Raw genomic sequence first — 24,272 nt, 5'->3', positions numbered from 1 at the left:
TTAAATTGCCTATGACTACATTAAATTACTTATAACTGAACTAGGCAGCTATGATACTTAAAAGTAATTTAATTCAGCCTTACTCAAACTAAATCCTCTAGAGTAATTATTGAATCCTACCTCATCTTCTGCCAAAGACTGATTCTCTAAGGAAACATTTGTCTGTTGAGGATAATCTGGCATTGAGAAGTAGCTGATGTTCTCATGGGACAGCCAAGTGGAACTGTCAATAAGAAGTTAACAATATGAATCAGGAAAGACGGAGTCATGCTGGATACAAATAGAAAATTAGAAGTCTAAACATACAGATGATTTAAAGAAAGTAATCTGACTTTATGAAAAGACATTAACACTTTTGGAAAGTATTCTTTAGACTATATCAGAATACAGATATTCCTGGCATTAAATGTTGCTCAAATGGAAATGTTGTCAGTCCACTCAATATAGATACTTTACAATACTTCCAATATTGTGCGAGATAAAAACTAATGTTTCTGGACAATGTGGAATAAATAACAGGGATGAGATTCACCCTTCTGTCTTTAACAGCTAGAAAACGAAAACACAAAATACATAAAATAATGGTTTCAAAACGTTGCACAGCAGGTGGTACAGGACTACAGTCCTCAGAGGAGGGAAGTTAATGAGATGAACCCTAAAATTGCATCAGCTTATGGTGTGGAAGCAGTATCCAGTCTTTAATGAAGAGGAAGAGAGAAGACCCAAGCACAAAACACAATTTTTGTTGCATTGAGGTTACAAAGAACCAAGTTCTGAAAAGCTAAAGCAGCTATATTTTGCTAACCAGAGTCCTAGAAAATAGAAGCTACAGATAGGAAAAGAGAAACCTCTGTATATCTACAGAGGGGTCTACTCAGGTCTTTGGCATACTACTGATCTACTCCTGTGTGAAAGGAGACTACACTAGGAAGGAGAAATATCTACTTTAAGGAGGAGTTGGCAGAAAAATACATGGGAGTTAAAGGGTCATAGTTCATGCTTCCATTATCCATTGTGGAAAGAACTCATAGGACATGAAGTATCAGGTAGAATTCTTAGACTTACTCAAAGTTAAAAACTTTTACTCTTTGAAAACACTGTTAAGAAAAACTAATATGCAAGGCACACTGGGAGAAAATATTTTCAAAACAAATATCTGAGAAATAAAACATTGCAGCTAGAATTTAAAAATAACTTCTACAGCTCAACAATAATTGGTAAACAACTTTATTTAAACAATGTGTACAGCATTTGCATTGACATTTTACCAAAGATAGATATGAATGGAAAATAATAGAAAAGAGGCTCAAGATCATTAGTCATTAGGGAAAAGCAAAATATCAACTTACTGAGCTACCATTACAGACTTTATTTCATAGCTACCACTTAAAATACTGATAACACCAAGTGTAAATGAGGATATGGAATTTTCATGTGTTACTTGTGAGAATCTAAAATTGTATACTTACTTCAGAAAACATGTCTACAGTTTCTTACAAATATGTCACCTTCCATACAACACAGCAGTCTGTGTGAGGTATATACCAAAAAGTAATTAAAACACATTAATCCAAATGTGTGTTAAACACTTATAGCAGGTTTATTCTTATAGGCAAAAACTATAAAACAAAACAAATTTTCTTCAACTAATGACTAGATGAATAAAATAAAATGGATAGCAATGAAAAGGAACAGATTATTTGCAATAACAAAATAATTCTTATAAGTATTTTCTAAGGAAAAAAAAAGTCAGCCATGATAGAATATATTTTCTACAATGCCATTTTTATGACATTCTGGAAAATGCAAAGCTTTAGATTCATAAAACAGGCAAGTGATTGCCAGTGGCCAGAAATGAAATGAGATGAAATGATGAATTGACTGCCCAGGAGCATAAAGGAACTTTAAGAATGTTGAAAATGTTCCATGTCATGATTATGGTGTTGGCTTGATAATTGTACACATTTGTCAAATTCATGAAATTTACACTTAAAATTGGTAAATGTTATTATATGTATATTATATCCAAATAAATCTGATAAAAAAAAACTAATGTGGATGATGACAGTGGGAGAGACTGGATATGTATGGGGAAGGACAAATATGGGAACTCTTCACTTTTTATTAATTTTGTTACAAACCTAAAATTGCTCTAATAATAAAAATAAAATCCACTTTTTAAAAATGCAACAAAAAGTATGGCTGAAAGGTAAATTTCACCATAAAAAATTAATGCATCATTGCTAACGTCTTAACACTTTAGTATTAGATAAAAGAAGTAGATAAATACAGAATTTTTAAATAAGATAATTATTTTTGTGGTGCTATTATATACGAAAGAAAATACTAAATATTTGTTAACATGTATTGAAAGTTAAAATTAGTTTTTCCATGTAGATTAAAAATGTAAATTCAGACTTCTGGCCAAGATGGAGGCTTAGACGGACACGCTAAGTTTCCCTCTACAACTAGAGAGGAATACAACTACTTCAAAACAAAGGATAACTAGAAATTCCAGAAAATAAAACTACACGGAAGCCCAACATATGAAGTTATAAACCAGCGGTGCCATTCGGGCAGGTAAGAGTTAAAGAGGGCAAAGCTGTTTGCAGAGCGGCGGGGTGGCGAAACCGGCGGCAGTCAAGCCCCTGGCAGTGCGCAACCCCAGCGCTGGGGAGAGCGGCCACCGCATCGCCTTGAACAGTGAGGCCCAGGGGGGCGGGAGGACGGATCCCGGTCTCCTAGCTGAATAACTGTGTGAATCCATTTTGGACCCCCGCCCCCAAAGAAAGAAAGCACCACAGGGCTGCGAAATAGGTTGCAGACAGGCGCCGGTCGCTGACTTGTGACGCCAAACGGCGCCGGTCGCTGGGTCATTACGAGTACACAGGCACTGCCCCCGACAGCCAGCCCAAGAAAACAAAACGCATCTGTCAAAATGAGGCAGACAACTATAGAAATCCCGGTGACACAGCTCACCAGGCAGCAGATAGAGAACCTGACAGATGAACAGATAAGAAACCTGTCAGAGGCTCAGTTCTGGGCCATTGTTATCAGGTGGCTTACAGAATTCACAAAAGAGCAGGAAAAAGATAAGAAAGAAGCGAAAAACATTCATAACGAAAGGAACAAAACCACATACGAGACAGATGGTGAGGAAAAAAAATCCAGAGTTCATTTCAACAAACTGGAATATGGAGAAGGAACAAGAAGTCAACCAATGCAGAGAGAGGAAATGGGAAGCAACAATGAGAGGATCAGAAACCTCTGGGACAGCTATAAAAGGCCCAACATAAGAATCATTGGTTTGCCAGAGAGTGAGGAAGATGAACTAGAACTTGAAAAATTGAGTGAAAATATAATAAAGGAGAACTTCCCAGAATTGGGGAAGGGAATAGACTTGCAGGTCCAGGAAGCAAGGAGACTTCCCAAGAGACTGGACCCAGGGAGAACCACTCCAAGACACATTATAATCAAAATGTCAAAAATTAAAGATAAAGAGAGAATCTTAAAAGCAGCAAGAGAGAAGAAAAGAATTATGTACAAAGGGGTCCCAATTAGACTATCAGCAGACTTCTCAAGGGAAACCCTACAGGCAAGAAGGGACTGGCAAGAAATATTCAAAGTAATGAAAATCCAAAACCTACAACCACGAATACTCTATCCAGCGAAATTGTCATTCAGAATAGAAGGACAGAGAAAGTGTTTCCAGGACAAAATAAAACTGAAAGAGTTCATTAGATCCAAACCACTGTTATATGAGATGTTAAAGGGACTGGTTTAAAAAACAGAAGCTAAGGAGATGAAACAAAGGCAAACTAAACAGGCAACGAGAGTGGAAAAGGAACTGTGGGTACGGGAAGCATATTGGGGGGAGGTCAACAGGGAGGGGGAATGGGGAAAGGGAGGGAGATGATATAGGAATTGGGGATCAAGGTAGGAGGGAATGGAATAGACGGAGAGAGGTTGGGAGGAACTGTATGCACAACTAATGGACATAATCTAAAAGGGGGGGACAACTGGAGGGAGGGGGGCCACCGGGTGGAGGGGAGCAGAGGGAAGGGAAATTGGCACAAATGTAATATTTTAATCAATAAAACACATTAAATCTGAAAAAAAATGTAAATTCACTCAGCATTAACTGGGATTTCTGTTTCGCTCTTTGACTATGATAATTATTTATTTAAAAATAATAATTTAAAGTTTCTGAAGGCATTTTTGAGATTTATACTTGATTATTTTCTTTAAAATAGAGATAATCATCAAAATATATTTTTTTAAAGTTCAGTAAGAACCAGACTCCAAAAGTACACGTTGCATGTTTCCATTGGTATAAATTTCAAGGAAAGGAGACACTAAACTACAGTGATAAAAGTCAGATGGCTGGTTTTACTTAAGGACTATTATCTGAAAATTGGCATTAAGGAATCCTATATATTTATCTCAGTGGTGGCTGTGCATGTGTTTGAAGTTGTAAAATTATCAAGTTTTATAATTAAAAATCATTCACTTAGTTCATGTATTTTGTACTTAAATTTGAGGTAGTGTCTTTTTTTCTGTAAGGAGATACGTCTACTTAATATTTTTCTACTTAATATTTCTCTGGCTTCTTTTTATTCCTGGCTTCTTGTTCTTCCTGTTTCTTTAGTAAGTAAAATGTTATAGCTTCAATTCTTATTTTTCTTGCACCACTTTCATGTTTCCTTTCTACTTTCACTCTTTTTCTCAATACATATAATTTTTAAACCCTCATAATATTCCAAAATGTGCTAAGGTGTTGGGGATACAAATAAACTGTAAAATAGGTATGGTGCTGTTCTCATGAATATTTAATTCTAGGAAAGAATAATAATATTATTTTTTAAAGAATTCAGATAAATTGAGGAATAATAAATAACTACGTTGAAACTTGAACTCAGATGTAAGGTCAGAAAAGGTTTTTCTGAATAAATAAGCTTCATACATTAATAGCACTTGACTTCATTGATATTTTCTCCTAGAATCTGTTCCAGGTCCTCTTTTCTTTTTCTACTATAATTTCTGGATTGGCTCATACATATCTATTATTATATTTAACAATGATATCTCTAGGCCAGACTGCTCCTTTGAGCTTAAGATTTATATCTCTGCCTGCCTTCTTGACATCTCCAGGGACAGCAATATATTCTGCTTGAAAATCAATTAAAAAATAATAGAATAATACAAAAAGAAAAATAAACAACATTCTTACTGTCTAGAGTCCCCCAAACTGACCTACTAGTGTTCCTTCCGTATTTCAGGTTTACATCGGTTGTCACACAAGCCAGAAACTTAGAATTTGACCTTGACATCTTTTTTTTTCACTTCAATATATTTCCATGACCTGACAGTTAATCTATGCCAACCTCTATTGCATTGTTCACTAAAATGTCCCATATCAATACTTTCTCTTTTCATTCCAAAGCCTTGTTCATATCATATCTCCTATACTGTGTGCAACTATACTTGCAAATAACTTTTCATACTTCCTAATATGTTATAGGGCCTGATCAAGTGCTTTGCTGTGAGTGTGGAGTGAGATAGTAGTTCCCTTGTAATCATACGTAAAACATTAAATTTTAACCCAAAACAATCAATATATTTATAACATTTAAATTCAACAAAAATTTTATGTATTTAGTAACTTTATTTATTTATTTATTTTTATTTTAATTTTTGATTTATTTATTGTTTTTCCATTACAGTTGTCCCACTTTTTCCCCCATTGCTCCCCCCTGACCCAGCCCACCCCTTCTCCCACAGTCAATCTCTACCTCGTTGTCCAAGTCCATGGGTTATTTATACTAGTTCCTTTACTAAACCCTTTCCCTACTTACCCCTCTTCTCTCTCTCCCCCCTCTCCCCCTGGTAACTGTTAATCTGTCCCTTGTTTACATGCCTCTGGTTCAATTTTGCTCATTTGTTTGTGTTATTCATTAGTTTCCTGTATTAGGTGATATCATATGGTATTTTTCTTCCATTGCCTGGCTTATTTCACTAAGCACAAGTGCCAGAAAGAGCCTAAGTACCCATTAGTAGATGAGTGGATCAAAAAACTGTGGTACATTTTCACAATGGAATACTATGCAGCAGTAAGAAAAAAGGAACTTCTACCATTTGCAATAACATGGATGAAACTAGAAAGTAACTTTATTTTTTAAAACTGGAAAATATATTTTTTTTTGTGATCTGTTCCCTGTGAAAATCATAAACCAATGGCCAAATTGCAACTGGCACAAATATTTTTCTTTTTTTTTTGGTCACTGCATTCTGTATCCACCCCCCATATTAAAGAAGTACTACAAAAAACAATTAATATATTTATCTTTATTTTTTATTTACATGTTTAAAAATACAATGCCTGCTATACTATATTTAAAGTCCAAATTTACGATTCTTTGACAGCATTATTAACATTGCTGCTTAGTAATCAAAGAATGATTCAGAGCACAATAGTTCTAAGAAACTCCTAAATCCTTAATTATTACGCTTACTATTTTATTTTCATAACTTATATATCTGAAATATCTTTACCTCATTAATTGTTTTATTTTTAAATTTAGTAGTCCTTGAAATGTAGCCAACTTAATCTGTCATAATACTTAGCAGCCTTGAAGAATTTTTAGTGATTGAAAGAGTGTGAAGGTAAGATGGATTGTGTGTATTTTGTCATCTTCCTTGGAAACCTGATTATTTTCAAGACAGAAGACTAGCTGTAAGTACAAAGTTATGTGAACTCAGAAAAGTATGTGTGCATGCATATGCATACAAAAAACACACCTTAAAGTAACACATTAAAAAGTATTTTTTAGATGGTCAGCTATTTGAAGCTTGTATAGGGCAAACATTTATTCATAGTACTTATATAAAGTCAATGTCAGCATTCCTAATGACTCAGATGACCTTATAAGCTCCATCCCATTCTTGCCATACATAATACCCATTTCCACATTTATACATAGAGCCATGCTTTGTCTCCCCTAACAATAAGACATATTGGATAGGCCTCTGAAAGATAGCTCCCTGAATTCACTGCATATCATTTTTTAAATACTACATTACAAATTGAGGGTGTTCTATGTTCTAGTCTTTTATACAACCCAACATGATACCTTTGCCTCTATTTCAGAAGGTATAACATAACTTCAACAATTCAATTAGATTCTTAAAGTAGAATCCTTCCTATAGTAAGGCAAGTAGCTGCTTGGAATACTGATATGCTACAATGGCCAGGACTAAGCATGACATAATAAGATGTGGGATGTCTCACAGACTTGGTTATGAACTATGGCTATAGTGTGGGGGGAAAGGAGGATACACTTCTGTAACAATAAGCTATGGCATTCTGAAAAACATCTGCAACTATCAGAAAGTAAGCACACTGGAGTCAGACTGCCACATCATTCAACCACAATTATTATGTTCACAAATATTTCTTGAGATCAAACAAGGAGGAAATGACATCACATGGGCAACTACTAGGTAAGAAAGTTTAAATTGGTAATAACAAGAATCAAGTAAATCTGTAACAACTCTATACATAATACATAGTAGTGTTAAGTATACACATGCATACACATAAAGACACATTGACATATAGCCTGATTTCTTTTGTAACATGAGATGTTTTAGAAGTTTGGCCATCAATTATATCAGTTCTCAGAATTTCCTGATATAAAAAAAAGTGGTCCAGATATAATGAGTTACCATGAGTGACTCTTATCTATGAGATAAATTACTTTTTATATTTTCCAAATGCCTCATATACTTACGTGATCCTACATTACATATATTATATAATGAATATAAAGATTCAGATGGGCAAAGCATAGTTCAACACAGATGAATGAATTAATATGAAATATGAAGAAAGAGTGGGATTTTTTGTCATTTTAGAATAGAAACTGACATTCTGTACTAGGTGTAGAATTGAAATCAAATTTTGAAATGTTGCTTTTTTCCATAATATATTTTTTGTTAGAGAATAAAAAGCCTTGACGATTACAACATTAAAATGTCATAAAACATGGAATCTAACTTAAGAAGTAGTTTGGACTGTGAGCTTTTAGGTCTGCATTGTTTATTGATTTTATCCTCTTCTCAAACCATATGTTAAGTTACAAATACTGAAATTGCTTCATTAAATCACATTTTTCTTCTTTTATGTGTCAGTTACCTATTGAGAACATATGCTATCTCCCACACTAATGCTTACTCTCAAGTCATATACTATAAGCTTACTGCTCTGAAAAAGAAAGAGAAATAAAAATGTCACCATATTCTAACTGAAAATAAAATTTTATCAAAATTATATTACAAACATTTAAAATTTAAAGCAAAATTTATAATGATGTAATAACCAATTCACAAAGTTCTTGGACATAAAAGGCTATACTAAAGAGCAATGGCAATGTATTACCCCCTGTATGAAGTCATAGCTTACTTTATTTGATCTACACAGCTAAGAAAACTTAGACCAAAGATTTGTGCTCACTCAATTGATGCTAGTTTCTTAAGTTGTAAGATCAATCTGAATTTACTCATTTGACAAACAAACTGTCTCTTATTTCATTTTTTATATGCGAGACACGGCATTATAAAATAGATTGTACTATTAACTTTAAGAAGGTGTGTATCTGTACTATTTTCCTACCCATTCAGGTTCCATTTACCTCCTATTTCTATTCTTTTCTTTATTCCCCATTAAGTTGTCAATATTTTGGACTGAGTTTCTTTTAAGAGATTTCTTGAAAACAAAAACTATGTAGCTAGGTCTCAGTAAATGAATGGTAAAGCATATACACAATAGGTTTTATACTGCCAAACACTGAGAGACATAAAAACTACTAAACATTTTTCTACCTTTGGTGCAGGAGGGCTGAAACTACTCTTTCAATTATATCATTTTATTTTTCTTGTCCATGAAGGAAGAATTTGATGCCACCCCTATTAAATGTGATTCTCTACAAATGTCATATTTTCTGAGTCCATGTGTCATGCATGCGCCACAATATACAAACAGATGTATAGTTGGTATTTCGTAGAGAAATAGAAGGGGTAAAAATAACTTAGACTCACTAAATTCATGTCATTTCTCCAAAAATAACACGAAAATATGGCCTTTTATTCTTTTTTATCATAGCAAATTTTATTCTCTCAACCAAGTCACGAAATCAATTCATCTACCACTGTAACATCATTAGAATGAAATACAGCATGTGCATACCAGACTTTCATGACTGGCTCAGGACAGCACAGATCATTTCCAGTTGAGACTCTCAGGGAAATTGAGTATACAGAATGGAATGCTCTAAATTAGAATGTCCATAAGATGAGAACAGAAACAACTGTTTTGACCAGAAACCAAGTAGTCAATATTTCTTTCACAAATTTAGTGTAACAAAAACAAAGTTGCTTTTGAAATTCTTGGGCTTGTTCAATTTCTCTGCTGTTCTGTATAATAAGATGATTTAATTCATTCAACAAATTAGAATTTTATAATATATTTAAGTATAGATAAGATATATACCACATTTATGCATGTTGATTCTGTAATAATTAGATGATCAGAACCTACATAAATGTTTTCTAGAAAACCTCAATTTACCAAGTCAGTGACTAACTTTTGAATTACCCTTATGAGTAATTTCTCAGTATAATAAATTTTTTGGTATTTTAAAATCTGATCAAGAATCCATGTGACATAGTAGTCACTTGGAAAAAATTCTGTCTGCTCAATATAGAATATCAAAACTAGATGAAAATAAAAATAAAGTTGAAAAATATATGAGCCCAAGTTAAATTATTTTAAACAAAAATACCAGGAATAAAAGACCAATTTGTTAACACTTGAAGATGTAATTTCTAATGTATATTTACTGGTGAGTAAAATGGAATGAAAAATCTGATCAGTCTGGAGTGCCAATGGTCTTTATGTTATAAATGGAGGTGAGGGAAACTATCCTAGAATAAAGAGAAGTAGCTTATAAAAAATCATCAGAAATGGTTTTAACAAGAATGGCAATGCTCTACAAATCCTTGCTGTATTTCAGATTCATGTATTAGGTTTTACAGACCTTACTTACCCCTTGTGCTCAGTAAATACCATAGATCTTTGAATATTAACAATACAATAATTATCTTTGAAAATTACTTTATTGTTCTAAAAATGGGTAGACATTTGGGTCATATTGATGTTATAGTGCATGCAATATGAATTTAACTTGCTCTTTTCAAAAGATAAGTTAGAGGCAAGATAGACACTTAATTCATTATATCTGATTGCTAATTAATTTTACTTCTAATATATATCTTATAATCAAGTTCAAAAGCAAACCTTATTCAGTTGCATTTACCCTAATTCCAAGAGTATAAACAATACACTACTTTTAACCTAGTCCATACTATTATAAAATGCCTGTACCTTACAGGTTAATCCTAAAATCATTTTTAAACATGAAAAATTCTGAAATGTGTGTTTTTAAAAATTATAACCAGTGATTTAGTAGAAGCTTATTAAATGAATGTAAATTGAATTCCATAAAGTAAAACTAAATCATTATGAAATCAAGTCTTTTACAACATGTATTGTAATGAGAAAAATGTTCAGTTTGAAAAGTCTGCAATTTTTTTCACGTAAAATAAACTTTGGACCTGTTGGAAAGTCTAACTATAAAAGGATTTCATTTGTATCATTTATTGTAACTGCTTTATTTATTTTGATTTTTGAAGTGTCCTAAATTTAAGAAAATACAAGTAATAGCATAATTACTATGAAACACTGTTTTAAAATGACAAAAAGTTATCTCTGATAAGTCTGCCCATTAATATTTTAAAAATTTTAACGAAAAAATGATAGGTTCTGAAATTCCAGGCATGGATGTTGTGCTCCAAGTTAATAAAAAGGTATTATGTAACCTTCAATAATGACACAAAGCAGCTTAATTTTGATCAAGCTTATCTGAGAAGCTTATATCACACCATTTTCTTTATTTCATGTTGACAAATTAATTCCTAAACAGATGAACAACTTCAGAATCCTTGTTCTGCTAGACTTAAAGGTTTTACCTTGAAAGAGATTATAAATGTGGAAACATTAACATATTTTTCACTTGCCCAAATTTATTTGGAGCATTTCAGGATGAATCTAGCATATATAGTTTATTATACATGTTGCCATTAATATGCATAGAATGAAATAATCTCAACTTCAAAGGGCAATAGAGTAAACCACAATTTTTGGCCAGCTATTCTTATCTACAGCCCTTTGAAAAAATCTATAAGCCCCTTAAAGATTCTGTGATCAAGAATTAAAACAATTTTTTAAAATGTACATCTATAAACAACTTTTTAAAAGTTGTTATCATAATTTGAAAGTTTAATACTGTTTTTTCTATATTTGGTCTTTGCACATGAATACTTGAAAATGTTTTACAACTTCAAATGTTTCTCACAAACTTTACTGTGAGAGATGTTTTCAATAAGCCATATTAACCTTTGTAAGTATACTTAACTTCTGCTATAAAGCTATGATTAATCAGAAGTGAAACAATATAGGCATGAGGCAAAACAGGGTATTCTAGTTTGGTTGCCACCTACTCAGCAGTAATGAAATGAAATTAAATAATTCAAAACAAAATTAGAACTTGATTGTCTTCATTCTTTCCCACACCAAATATAATTGACAATAAATTTTGAGACAGAAGGACATGAAGTAAACAAATGTGCAATCCATCAAAGTAAGAAATGAAAGATGAAAAGGAGGAAAACCACAGAAGACATAGCATTGCACATAGCAATGACAGGAAGGGCAAAAGAGATTTCTGTGCTACTATTATTTCAGTGAATATACCATTAGTCAGATAGTAAGGAGGTAGAAAAGTTATATAACTTAAGGAAACAGGAAATTTTTCCACAGCCAATATAGGAATTTAATCAGAATGCTAATTAGGAAGAAATTAATTCATTACAGAGAGAATGGGGTAGCTTTACAAAGAGGAAATCAATCAAATTTACTTTTCTGGCAGCATGGCCAAGCTACAGAGGCAGGAAGAAAATGTAAGATCTCAATTTTCTTACATCAACCTTACTGAATTTGGTAGGAACCAAAATTTGTTTATTTTTTCATAGAAGGTAGACTTAGTTTTGTATAATTATTAAAGATCTTGTGCTCTGATTTGGGGGTAGTTTACAACTAGTTGACTTTCTTTTTTATTTTTTTAAAGTATATTTTATTGATTATGCTATTACAGTTGTCTTGATTTTCCCTCTTTGTCCCACTCCCTCAGGCAACCCCCACACCATTGTTCATGTCTACAAGTCATGCATATAAGTTCTCTGATTTCTCCATGTCCTATACTGTACTTTGCATCCCCATGGCTATTCTGTAACTATCTATTTGTCTTCTTAAACCCCTCATCTCTTTCACCCATTCCCCCATATACCCTCCCACCTGGCAACCATCAAATGCTCTCTGTATCCATGATTCTGTCTCTCTGTTCTTCTTGTTTGCTTAGTTGATTTTTTAGATTCAATTGTTGCTAGATATGTATTTTTTGCCATTTTATTATTCGTAGTTTTGATCTTCTTTTTCTTAAATAAGTCCTTTTAACATTTCATATAACAATGTTTGGTGATGATGAACTCCTTAAGTTATTTTCTTGTCTTGGAAGCACTTTATCTGCTTTTATTTATTTATTTATTTATTTACTTACTTACTTATTATTTATTTAAATTTTATTTTTTGGTTTTTCAATTACAGTTGTCCCATTTTCCCCCCTTTACTCCCCTCACCAAGCCCACCTCTTCTCCCACAATCATATCCCTCCCTGTTGTCCATGTCCATGAGTCATTTATACACGTTCCTTGACTAAACCCTTCCCTTACTTATCCCCCTTCTCTCCCTCCCCCCTCCCCTCTATTGACTGTTATTCTGCTCTTTGTCCTATTTAGTTTGTTTGTTTATGTTGTTCTTTAGTTTCCTGTATTAGGTGATATCATATGGTATTTTTCTTTCTTTGCCTGGCTTATTTCACTAAGCATAATTCTCTCTAGTTCCATCCATGTTGTCGAAAATGGCAGGAGTTCCTTCTTTCTCTCTGCTACATAGTATTCCATTGTGTAAATATACCACAGTTTTTTAATCCACTCATCTACAGATGGGCACTTCAGCTGTTTCCAGCACTTAGCTATTGTAAACAGTTCTGCTATGAACATAGGGGTGCATAAGTTCTTTTGAATTAGGGTTTTAGGATTTTTCAGGTATAATCCTAGCAGTGGAATTGCTGGTTCAAAAGGCAGTTCCATTTTTAGTTTTTTGAGGTAATTCCATATTGTTTTCCATAATGGCTGCAACAGTCTGCATTCCCACCAACAGTAAGGTTCCCGTTTCTTCACATCCTTGCCAGCACTTGTTGTTCTGCACTCTGTGAACGGAGATGCAGAGATAATCTCAGCAAGCAGAATGAGTGGCCAACAGTGGATGGAGGGCTGAAGCTTGCTCAGGCTGTCAGCAAAGACCGGCAGCCTAACCACTCCTTTTATTAGGTAAATGAAGTTACTAATAATAGAATTAAAGGATCTTCATGTATTCAGTATACATTTTCTCAAGGATGTGAGAACAAACATAAGAGTATATAGGTCAAACATTAAGATATTATGAGAACAAAGAGTATTCAAAACACATCTGTTGTTTCTGTTATGGCTACAAAACAAGGCTACAAATCTAAAGGATATGTTTCACATAAGACGTTATCCCTATGGGAAAGGGACACGACTCTCCAACTTCTTTTCTCTTCAGGACCTTGAGACTTCAGCTGCCCTAAACAAGATCTGCCTTGCAAAACTTCTGGGCTGAGTCACAGGACACCTGGGCCTGGAAGGCTTCCCTGCAAGCCTTCATGCAGAAGTCTTAGGTGTTAACTCTTCAACTTGTTTGTTGATTTGTTGATGATAGCCATTCTGAATGGTGTAAAGTGGTATCTCATTGTGGTTTTTATTTGCATCTCTCTGATGCCTAGTGACATTGAGCATTTTTTCATGTGTCTATGGACCTTCTCTATGTCCTCTTCAGAGAAGTGTTTGTTCAGGTTCTTTGCTCATTTTTTAATTGGGTTGTCTGTTTTTTTGATATTGAGTTGTATAAGCTCTTTATACATTTTGGAGATCAGTCCCCTGTCTGAGATATCATTGGCAAATATGTTTTCCCATATGGTTGGTTTCCTTTTCATCTTGCTGATGTTTTCTTTTGCTGAGCAGAAACTCTTTAGTTTGACGTGGTCACAGTTGTTTATTTTTTCCTTTATTTCTCTTGCCTTAGGAGATGTATCCACGAAAATATTATTACGTGGGGTATCTGAAATTTTCCTGCCTATGTTTTCCTCTAGGACTTTTATGGTGTCATGGCTTACATTTAAGTCTTTGATCCATCTTGAGTTTATTCTCATGTGTGGTGTAAGTTGGTGGTCTAGTTTCATTTTTTTTTGCACATCCCTGTTCAGTTCTCCCAGCACCATTTGTTAAAGAGTCTCTTCTCACTCCATTTTATGTTCCTTCCTCCTTTATCAAATATAAGTTGACCGTAGATTCCTGGATTTATTTCTGGGCTCTCTATTGTGTTCCACTGATCTATATGTCTGTTCTCATGCCAGTACCAGACTGTTTTGATCACCGTGGCTCTGTAGTATTGTTTAATGTCTGGTATTGTGATTCCTCATGCCCTGTTCTTCTGTCTCAAGATTGCTTTTGCTATTCAGGGTCTTTTTTGGTTCCATATGAATTTTTGGAGTATTTGTTCTAGGTCTGTGAAATATGTCATTGGTATTTTAATAGGGATTGCATTGAATCTGTAAATTGTTTTGGGTAGTATGGCCATTTTGATGATGTTGATTCTTCCCATCCAAGAACATGGTATTTGCTTCCATTTATTTGTATCTTCCTTAATTTCTTTCTTCAATGTTATGTAATTTTCAGAGTACAGGTCTTTTATCTCTTTGGTTGAGTTTATTCCTAGGTACTTTATTTTTCTTGTTGCTATAGTAAATGGTATTTTCTTTTCTGTCTCTGTCTCTGATACTTTATTGTTGGTGAACAGAAATGCCTTAGACTTCTCTATATTTATTTTGTACCCTGCTATTTGGCCAAATTCAGTTATTAAGTTGAGCAGTTTTTTAGTGGAGTTTATAGGGTTTTCTATGTATACTATCATTTCATCTGCATATAATAATAGTTTTACTACTTATTTCCCAATTTGGATGCCTTTTATTTATTTTTCTTGTCTGGTTTCTGTGGCTAGGGCTTCCAACACTATGTTGAATAGGAATGGAGAGAGTGGGCAGCCTTGTCTTGTACCTGATTTCAGGGGGAATGCTTTCAGTTTTTGTCCATTGAGTATGATGCTGGCTTCAGGTTTCTCATATATAGACTTAATTATGTTAAGGTATGCTACCTCTATTTTCATTTTGCTGAGTGTTTTCATCATAAATGGGTGTTGTACTTTATCAAGTTCTTTTTTGCATCTATTGATATGACCATGTGATTTTTGTCTTTCATTTTGTTTAGGTGATGTATTGTATTTATTGATCTGCATATATTAAAACATCCTTGCATCCCTGGGATGAATCCCACTTGATCGTGGTGTATGATCTTTTTGATGTATTGCTGGATCCTGTTTGCCAATATTTTATTGAGGATTTTAGCATCTATGTTCATCAGTGATATTGGCCTGTAGTTTTCTTTCTTTGTTGTGTCTTGACCTGGCTTTGGGATTAGGGTAATACTGGCTTCATAGAAAGAGTTAGGTATTTTTTCCTCTTCTTGGGATTTTTGGAATAGTTTGAGGAGGGTAGAAGTTAGTTCTTCCCTAAATGTTTTGTAGAATTTGCCTGTGAAGCCATCTGGTCCAGGGCTTTTGTGTGCAGGGAGATTTTTGATTACTGTTTCAAATTCCTTCTTTGTTATTGGTCTGTTGAGACTTTCCGCTTCTTCTTGATTCAGTTTTTGAAGGTTATGTTTCTAGAAATTTGTCCATTTCTTCTAGGTTGTCAAATTTCTTGCCATACAGTTGTATGTAGTAATTTGTTATAATGCTTTGTATTTCTGTGGTATCAGTCATGATTTCTCCTTTTTCATTTCTGATTTTGTTTACTTGGGTCCTCTCTCTTTTTTTCTTGATAAGCCTTGCTAAAGGCTTGTTGATTTTGTTTATCTTTTCAAAGAATCAGCTCCTACTTTTTTTTGATCTTTTGAATTGTTTGTTTAGTCTCTATGTCATTTAATTATGCTCTGATCTTGATGATTTCCATCCTTCTACTTGCCCTGGGCTTTGTATGTTGTTGTTGTTCTAGTTCTTGTACCTGTAGGATTAGATTTTTTATTAGAGATTCGTCTATCCTTTTCATGTAGGCCTGTATTGCTATGAACTTTCCTCTCAGGACTGCTTTTTCTGTGTCTCATAGGTTTTGGGTTGTTGTGTATTCATTTTCATTAGTTTCCAGATACTTCTTGATTTCTTCCTTGATGTCATTGTTAACCCATTCATTATTTAATATCATGTTATTCATTATCCATGAGTTTTAATGTCTTTATTTTTTTCCCTTAAGGTTGATTTCTAGTTTCAAGGAATTGTGGTCTGAGGAGATGCTTGATATAATTTCAGTTTTCTTGAATTTGTTGAGGCTAGTTTTGTGTCCTATCATGTGGTCTACCTTTGAAAATGTCCCATGTGCATTTGAAAAGAATGTATATTTTGCTTCTTTGGGGTGAAAAGTTCTATATATATCAGTTAAGTCCATGTGGTTTAGTGTGTTGTTCAATGCCTGTATATCCTTGGTGTTTCTTTGCTTCAAAGATCTGTCTATTGTTGATAATGGAGTGTTGAAGTCCCCTACTATGAGTGTGTTGCTGTTAATATCTTTCTTGTGGTCTTCTAGTATTTTCTTTATGTATTTGGGTGCTCCTATGTTGGGTGCATATATGTTTATCAGTGTTATATCTTCTTGATGGATTGTTCCTTTAAGTATTATGAAATGTCCTTCTTTGTCTCTTTTTATTGCCTTTGCTTTGAAATCCGTTTTGTCTGATATGAATACTGTTACCCCAGCTTTTTTTTTTTTTTTTTATGTCTGTTTGCTTGGAATACTTTTTTGTATCCCTTTACTTTCAGTTTGTGTAAGTCTTTTGTTTTGAGGTGTGTTTCTTGTAGGCAGCAAATATGTGGGTCCTGTTTTCTTATCCATTCCATTACCCTATGTCTTTTAATTGGAGCATTTAATCCATTTACATTTAAGGCTACTATTGACATGTGTTTATTCATTTCGCTTTGTACCTGTGTTTCTCTCCTCTTTTTTTTCTTCTTTTTCTTAAAACATTCCCTTTAGCATCTCTTGCAATGCTGGTTTTGTGGAGATGTATTCTTTCAGTCTTCCTTTGTCTGAGAAACTCCTTATTTCACTTCTATTTTGAATGAGAGCCTTGCTGGGTAGAGTATTCTTGGTTGTAGGCCTTTGTTTTTCATTGCTTGAAATATTTTTGACCATTCCCTTCTGGCTTGTAGTGTTTCTGTTGAGAAATTGGTTGATAGCCTTATCGGAGCTCCCTTATATGTTATTTGCTGTTTTTCTATTGCTGCTTTTAGGATTCTCTCTTTGCCTTTGAATGTTGCCATTTTATTATGATGTGCCTTAGAGTGGGTTTTTAGGGGTTCCTCTTCATTGGAACTCTTTGTGCTTCCAGAACTTGCATAACTTTTTCTCTTATCAAGTTGGGAAAATTTTCTGTCATTATTTCTCCTATCAGTTTTTCTATTCCTCGTTCCTCTTCTTCTCCCTCTTTAATTCTGATGACTCAGATGTTGTTTTTCCTCATGCTATCCTGTAATTCTCTTACATCTTCTTCGTACTTTTTCAATCTTTTTTCCTTTTGTTGTATTGTCTGGGAATTTTTTTCTACATTGTCCTCTAACTCACTGATCCGATCCTCTGTTTGATTTAGCCTGCTTTTGATTGATTCTACTGTGTTTTTCAGTTCAGAGACTGTATTCTTCATTTCTTCCTGGTTCTTGTTAATAGTTTCTATTAACTATTGTAGTTCTCCATACATTCCCTGTAATTTTCTTGGAGCTGTTGGTAGCTTCCTTGGAGGTTGTCATAGTTGTTTTTGAGGTTGTGGAGTATATTGAGCTTCTTCACCATCATTGTTTTAAATTCCATGTCTGACATTTGGGCTATGTCTATTCCATCCACCTCTCATTCTGGGGATTCCTCTTTTCTTTTCACTGAGAGCTTGTTTCTGTGTCTTACCATGTTGGATTCTTCTTGTTTGTTTTTGATTTTTTGGTTTGTCAGCTTTGACTTCCCACCTTTGTGGTAGGAGAATCTTTATAGGAGATCTGGGGGGTTCAGTGGTGCAGTCTCTTTGATCTTCTGAGCCTGATGTTCTTGGGTTACCCTTTATGTCATTTGTTTATGCTGTCTGGTTATATTTCAGGTGCTGTTTGGTGGGATCTTCTCTCTGGCTAGTTGATTGAGAGTCACTCTGTCCACTTTGTCTTGAGTTCTTTTTTGGAGGTGCATTTCCCAGCTTCTGGGGACCCCGGCATTGTCCCTATGACTCCTCCGGCCCAGGACCATCACCGCGGGACGAACCGGGACCATTAACTGGAGAGGATTGACTTAACCTGTGCTGCCACGTGCGATGACAAGGTTTGCCACTTTATCTTCTTTGAGATTCTAAATAATATCTTTGCTGGGTAGTGCAATCTTGGCTGTAGGTCCCTACTTTTCAAGACTTTGAATATTTCTTGCCAAGAATATTTCTTTTGAGAAATCAGTTGACAGTCTTATAGGAACTCCCCTTACTAACTTCTTTTCTCTTGCTGATTTTAAGGGCTGGGACTCCTGGCTCCTGAGATATCCCTCCCAAATTTTTATCCACCACACATGGGTAAGGGACCACTCCTTCTGCATCTGCACCCCCTCCTACCAGGCTGGATGAATGTGGTTTATTTAATTCCATAGTTGTCAGAATTTTCTATTCAAATTGATTTCTGACAGTTCTGAGTGGTGGTTGTTCTCTATGTTAGTTGTTATTTTGATGTGGTTGTGCAAAGAAGTGAGCTATGTCTGCCTATGCTGCCATCTTGTCCAGAAGTCCACAACTAATTGACTTTCAAAGACTGGTGTTAATAACTGATCATTGGTTATTGGTGGAAATGAAAAAGTTTTAAAAAAATCTAAAAATAAAATTAAATGGGAGCTCTGGGAGCTTGGATTGAATAGATATTGGGAAGAAATAAGATGTTTTTCACAGGACTTAGGTATTTTAAATATAAGGCAACAGTCTATTTTCAAAAAATAATAATAAGTAGGTACCAGAGAGAGAAAGATTAATATAAAGAAGAACTTCACTACTACTAAAGTCTCAATAATAATTAATTTAATGACACAGAGGCTCTGGAAAAGTTCACTGAACAAGAAGAAGAATTGCTAAAAGAATTCCTATTGCTAAATCTTGTTGACACAAATAACATCATCAAAAGAGTAACAGGATCAGGTTAGGAGTTAGGTCTAGGAGGTTAAATGAAGGACTTGGGAGAGGAGGCTGTTTTCTGTATTGCTTCATAGGCAAAGAATTCTGCAAGAGAAAATTAGAAGGTAAACTTGGTTCTAGGCTCTTCCATTTCAATTATTTTTTATGACAGTTTTATTAGTTCCTGAAAACTGTTTAACTTTCTTTTTCTCTTTTTTTTCTTTTAATGATGAGCATGTCGTTTTGGATGGTATATTTAGTGGTTAAGAATGGGAAGTCTGAAGATAACCTCGAAGATAAATGCTCTTCCTTTGGTATTAAACTGGAGGACCTTAAATAAGTCAGTTTCTCCAAGACTCAGTTACCATATCCATAAAATTGCAATAATAATGATACCTACCTCATAGGGGAGTTGAGAGAATTAAAGTAAAAAATTCTCAATCTCAACCACGTAATAAATGCTTAACAAATATTAATTTTACTATCACTATTCCAGGCTTTTATGGGTACATCAATACTATTAGAAAGCATATTTGAGCATTTGTTCTGAAAATATGAAAGAAAACCAGGACATTATTTGACAGAGTTGTGGTTGTATAGCAATGAACATCATGGTGACCAAGGACAACTATATCATTGTACGATCATCCTTATCAAACTTTCTAACTCATCTTTCAGTTACAGCTTATAAAAATCCATACACTTGAAGTTTCACATGGCTGAGCACATGTGGAATCACTTGCTATATTTATAATAGAACTGTTAACTATTAATATTTGTACACTTTAATGGAACCATAATATCTGCATCGGTAATTTTACTTTTTCATCAACTACTGGTAATATATTTATCCATTTTTTGACATTAGGGATGAACATAACAATATGACCTGATAAAGACAAATATGCATTTCAAACCTTTCATGTCAAAGTACACAAAAGTAGGATAATTGAAACAAACTATACTATAAAGGACTGATAGCTGAGGCAAGCTTACCAATTCAGTAGTACAGTGAACATTTTTTACGAATGTAACACTTAGAATATCACAAGACTTCTGTGAAAAATCAAATTAATTTCTATATTCACACCTTACACATTATATGTGCACAGATCGCTTCATATGTGTTCCCTCAGAAGCAATCAATCTGTCTACAGACTCTGCTATGGAAACTCATCTAGTCCTCAGAGAGGATTTTTTGAAACCCAAATACAGGACTGTGTTTATTCAAAGGACTGAGCAGACAGAGTCCCACACTGTGGCTGTACAAAAGAGAGGCTCATTCATTCATCTAGGTAAGAAACATACTGTAGAACAAATGGATGAGCTAAAAATGGGAAAGTTACAAACTAAGCCTGAGTGTGGGAGTGTACCATTGAGCAATAGTAGGGGGAAGGAAATGGATAACACGTCCTGCCACAGGACATCAAGCTGCTGCAGAAGCCAAACAAAGTAGCAATGAAAGAGTTTCTCTACCGACATCCGCTGAAATTCTCTTTCAGCAAAGTCACATCATATGACAAGTTCCTGACACACCTTATTGAAAACTCCATTCATCAAAGATAAAGGAAATGAATTATTTGGGAAATGACTCTCTGGACTTAATTCTAACCAACAAAGAAATGATTCATGAGGTGAAAGAAATAGGAACCCTGGGGGAAAAAAAGAGCTCACTGGCCTAAAATTCCATGATAGCCCATGAGATGGAGACTGGATTCTTATTCTTATTAGACATTTGGAAATACATATCCGTGTCCCAAAGGCAATCACTGATAATTTGGGGTGCATTATCTTCCAATTTATTTTAGAGTCCTTAAAAAAAAGGCTTAACAAGCTTTATTTAGAAGTGATTTTTAGTGATTTAAAAAATGTATCTGTAAGTATCTTAATTGACCACATTAGACATATAATTTTGTATCTTTTTGTATGTATTTTTATAATGTAAACATCTTTCCAATTAATTATTGCGATTAAACTAATTTGAATGGATACATAATGATAAACTTCATGGTTTAGAGAACTATGCACCTATCACTTTCAAAGCTCTTCTAGTCCTACTTGATTAGCAATCATGCTGCTTTTGTGACATTGTTATTAACCTCACTTCCTGGTATGGTCCTTCTGGCCTAGGACAATAGTTCTCAGAGCTTGATCTAGAGAACCCTAAATTCCTCAAGAACTTTTCATGTGTTCTGCAAGGTGAAAACAACTTTTAAAATAGCATGAAGATATCATTTGTCTCTTTCACTTTCATTTTTTGGTGAGTGTACAGTACAGTATTCCAGAGGCCACATGTAGGTGGGTGCTGTCCCCAGAAACTAAACTCATATGTAGATATAAGATCCCATCTAGAGACTTCTGGCAAAGATGGAGGCTTAGATGAACATGCTTGGTCTCCCTCTACAACTAGAAAGGAATACAACTACCGCAAAACAAAAGATAACCAGAAATTCCAGAAAATAAAACTACATGGAAGCCCAATGTATGAAGTTACAAACCAGTGGGTCTCGCCTGGACATGTAGGAGGGGCGAAATTGGAACCGGAATGGAAAGGCCGAGTGGTGCTGTTTGTGGTAGCAGTAGGGAGAGTGGCAGGGGGAGAAATTGTGACTGCAGTCGAGCCCTGGAAGCTTGTGACCCCAACACGGACAAAGGCAGCCTCCCCATTGCATCAGATGGTGAGGCCCAGAGGGTGGGAGGATGGATCTCGGTCTCCCATCAGAGAATAACGGCAGGAATCCATCTTGCTTGGACCCCCGCCCCCACACAAAGCACCACAGTGCAGCAAGAGAGGTCGGGATCGCTGCTGATCGCCATGTAGTGACGAGTGCATGGAACTCCGCACCCCACAGCCTGCCCAGGAAGCAAAGCAAAACACAAATCTGTCAAAAAGAAGCAGACAACAATTCAAGTCCCAGTGACGCAGCTCACCAGGCAGCAGATGAAGAACCTGACAAACAAATAAGAAACCTTTCAGAGGCTCAGTTCAGAGCTATTGTTATAAGATGGCTTACAGAATTAACAAAAGATTCTATCCTAATGGCTTGGACAGAAAGGGCCCAGAGGTCTGAGAGGGGGAAAACCTAAACTATTTCCCTCAGCCCAAACTAAATATAATGGGCAAAATGGTTTTGGACAGGTGAGATATGCCTGGCACACCTTCCTCCAAAGAAGCCCTTTTTTTTTTTCCCTAATGTGGAACATTGAAAAATTAATCCCTGCCTTTTGTCATCTAGTAGTTATGGATTGAATGATGTCTTTTAACCCTTGTCGCCAAATCTGTTGCCCCCAGAACACAACAAGGACGCCAGCCTGTTAAACCAAGCACGCTGTTGTCCGGAGACAGCCAACTGACCTGGAGTCTGCACGATCCTTCCCCATGTGGGAAGGCCACCCTCCCCTCCACACCCCCACTATTATTAGGGATTTCTGGACCCAAGGATAGGTAGGATGACGACCATGTCCAGCTTGAAACAGCTAGAGGAGCTTGAGACCTTCGCCCATTGTCCTTTACAAGATTACAAAGGGTCTTAATATCTGAGAGGGAGGGATAGTTATTTTTTATGAACCATGGGTATGGACTTGGGGGGGGATTGCTGGGGGAGGGAGATGCTGGGTGGAGGGGAGTAAAGGGGAGAAAATTGGAACTATTGTAACAATATAATCAATAAAGAAAAGCTGGAAAAAGAAAAAAAAAGAAAACTCTGGAACAAATAAAAATATTCCAACACTGTGGATATCAACCCTAAAAAAAAAAAAAAAGCATCAGTTTCTTCTTTTGTAAGCCAGATACACTGTAGATGAAGCAAAGTAGAGAAATATGTCTTCTTATCTTCAGGGACTTATAAAATAATTAAAATTACATAATTATAAAAAAAAAAGATTTTGAACAGGACAGGGAAGGAAAGAAAGCCACTCATACTGAAACAAACAAAAACACATAGGAGACAAGTGGTGATGAAATAAAATCCAGAGATCAAATCAACCGAAACACAGAGAAGGAACAAACAGTCAACCAGTGCAGAAAGAGGAAACAAAAAGAAAAGAAAGTGAGGAGAGAATCAGAAACCTCTGGGGCAGCTATAAGAGAACGTTTGGATTATAGGATTGCCAGAGGGCGAAGAAGAAGAACTAGAAATTGAAAAATTATGTGAAAAGATAATGAAGCAGAACTTCCCGAACTTGGGGAAGGAAATAGATTTACAGATCCAGGAAGCACAGAGAGTTCCAGAAAAACTGGACCCAGGGAGAACCACTCCAAGACACATTATAATCAAATTGTCAAAAGTTAAAGATAAAGAGAGAATCTTAAAAGCAGCAAGAGAGAAGAAAAGAATTATGTACAAAGGGGTCCCAATTAGACTATCAGCTGACTTCTCAAGGGAGACCCTGCAGGCAAGAAGGGACTGGCAAGAAATATTCAAAGTAATGAAAATCAAAAACCTACAGCCACGAATACTCTATCCAGCGAAACTGCCATTCAGAATAGAAGGGCAGAGAAAGTGCTTCCAGGACAAAGTAAAACTGAAGGAGTTCATTAGATCCAAACCACTATTGTATAAGAGGTTAAAGGGACTGGTTTAGAAGAAGGAGGATCAAAACTATGAACATTAAAATGAAAACTGCATCACAAGAACCAACAACAGAAGCTAGGGAGTTGAAACAAAGGCAAACTAAGTAGGCAACAAGAGTGGAAAAAGAACTATAGGTATGGAGAACATATTGGGGGG

This window comes from Furipterus horrens, unplaced genomic scaffold (genome assembly GCF_987537825.1).
Source record: "Furipterus horrens unplaced genomic scaffold, mFurHor1.1.pri manual_scaffold_9, whole genome shotgun sequence".
NCBI classification, from domain to species: Eukaryota; Metazoa; Chordata; class Mammalia; order Chiroptera; family Furipteridae; genus Furipterus; species Furipterus horrens.
The sequence above is the reverse complement of the archived record's forward strand: the minus strand, read 5'-3'. Positions refer to the sequence as shown.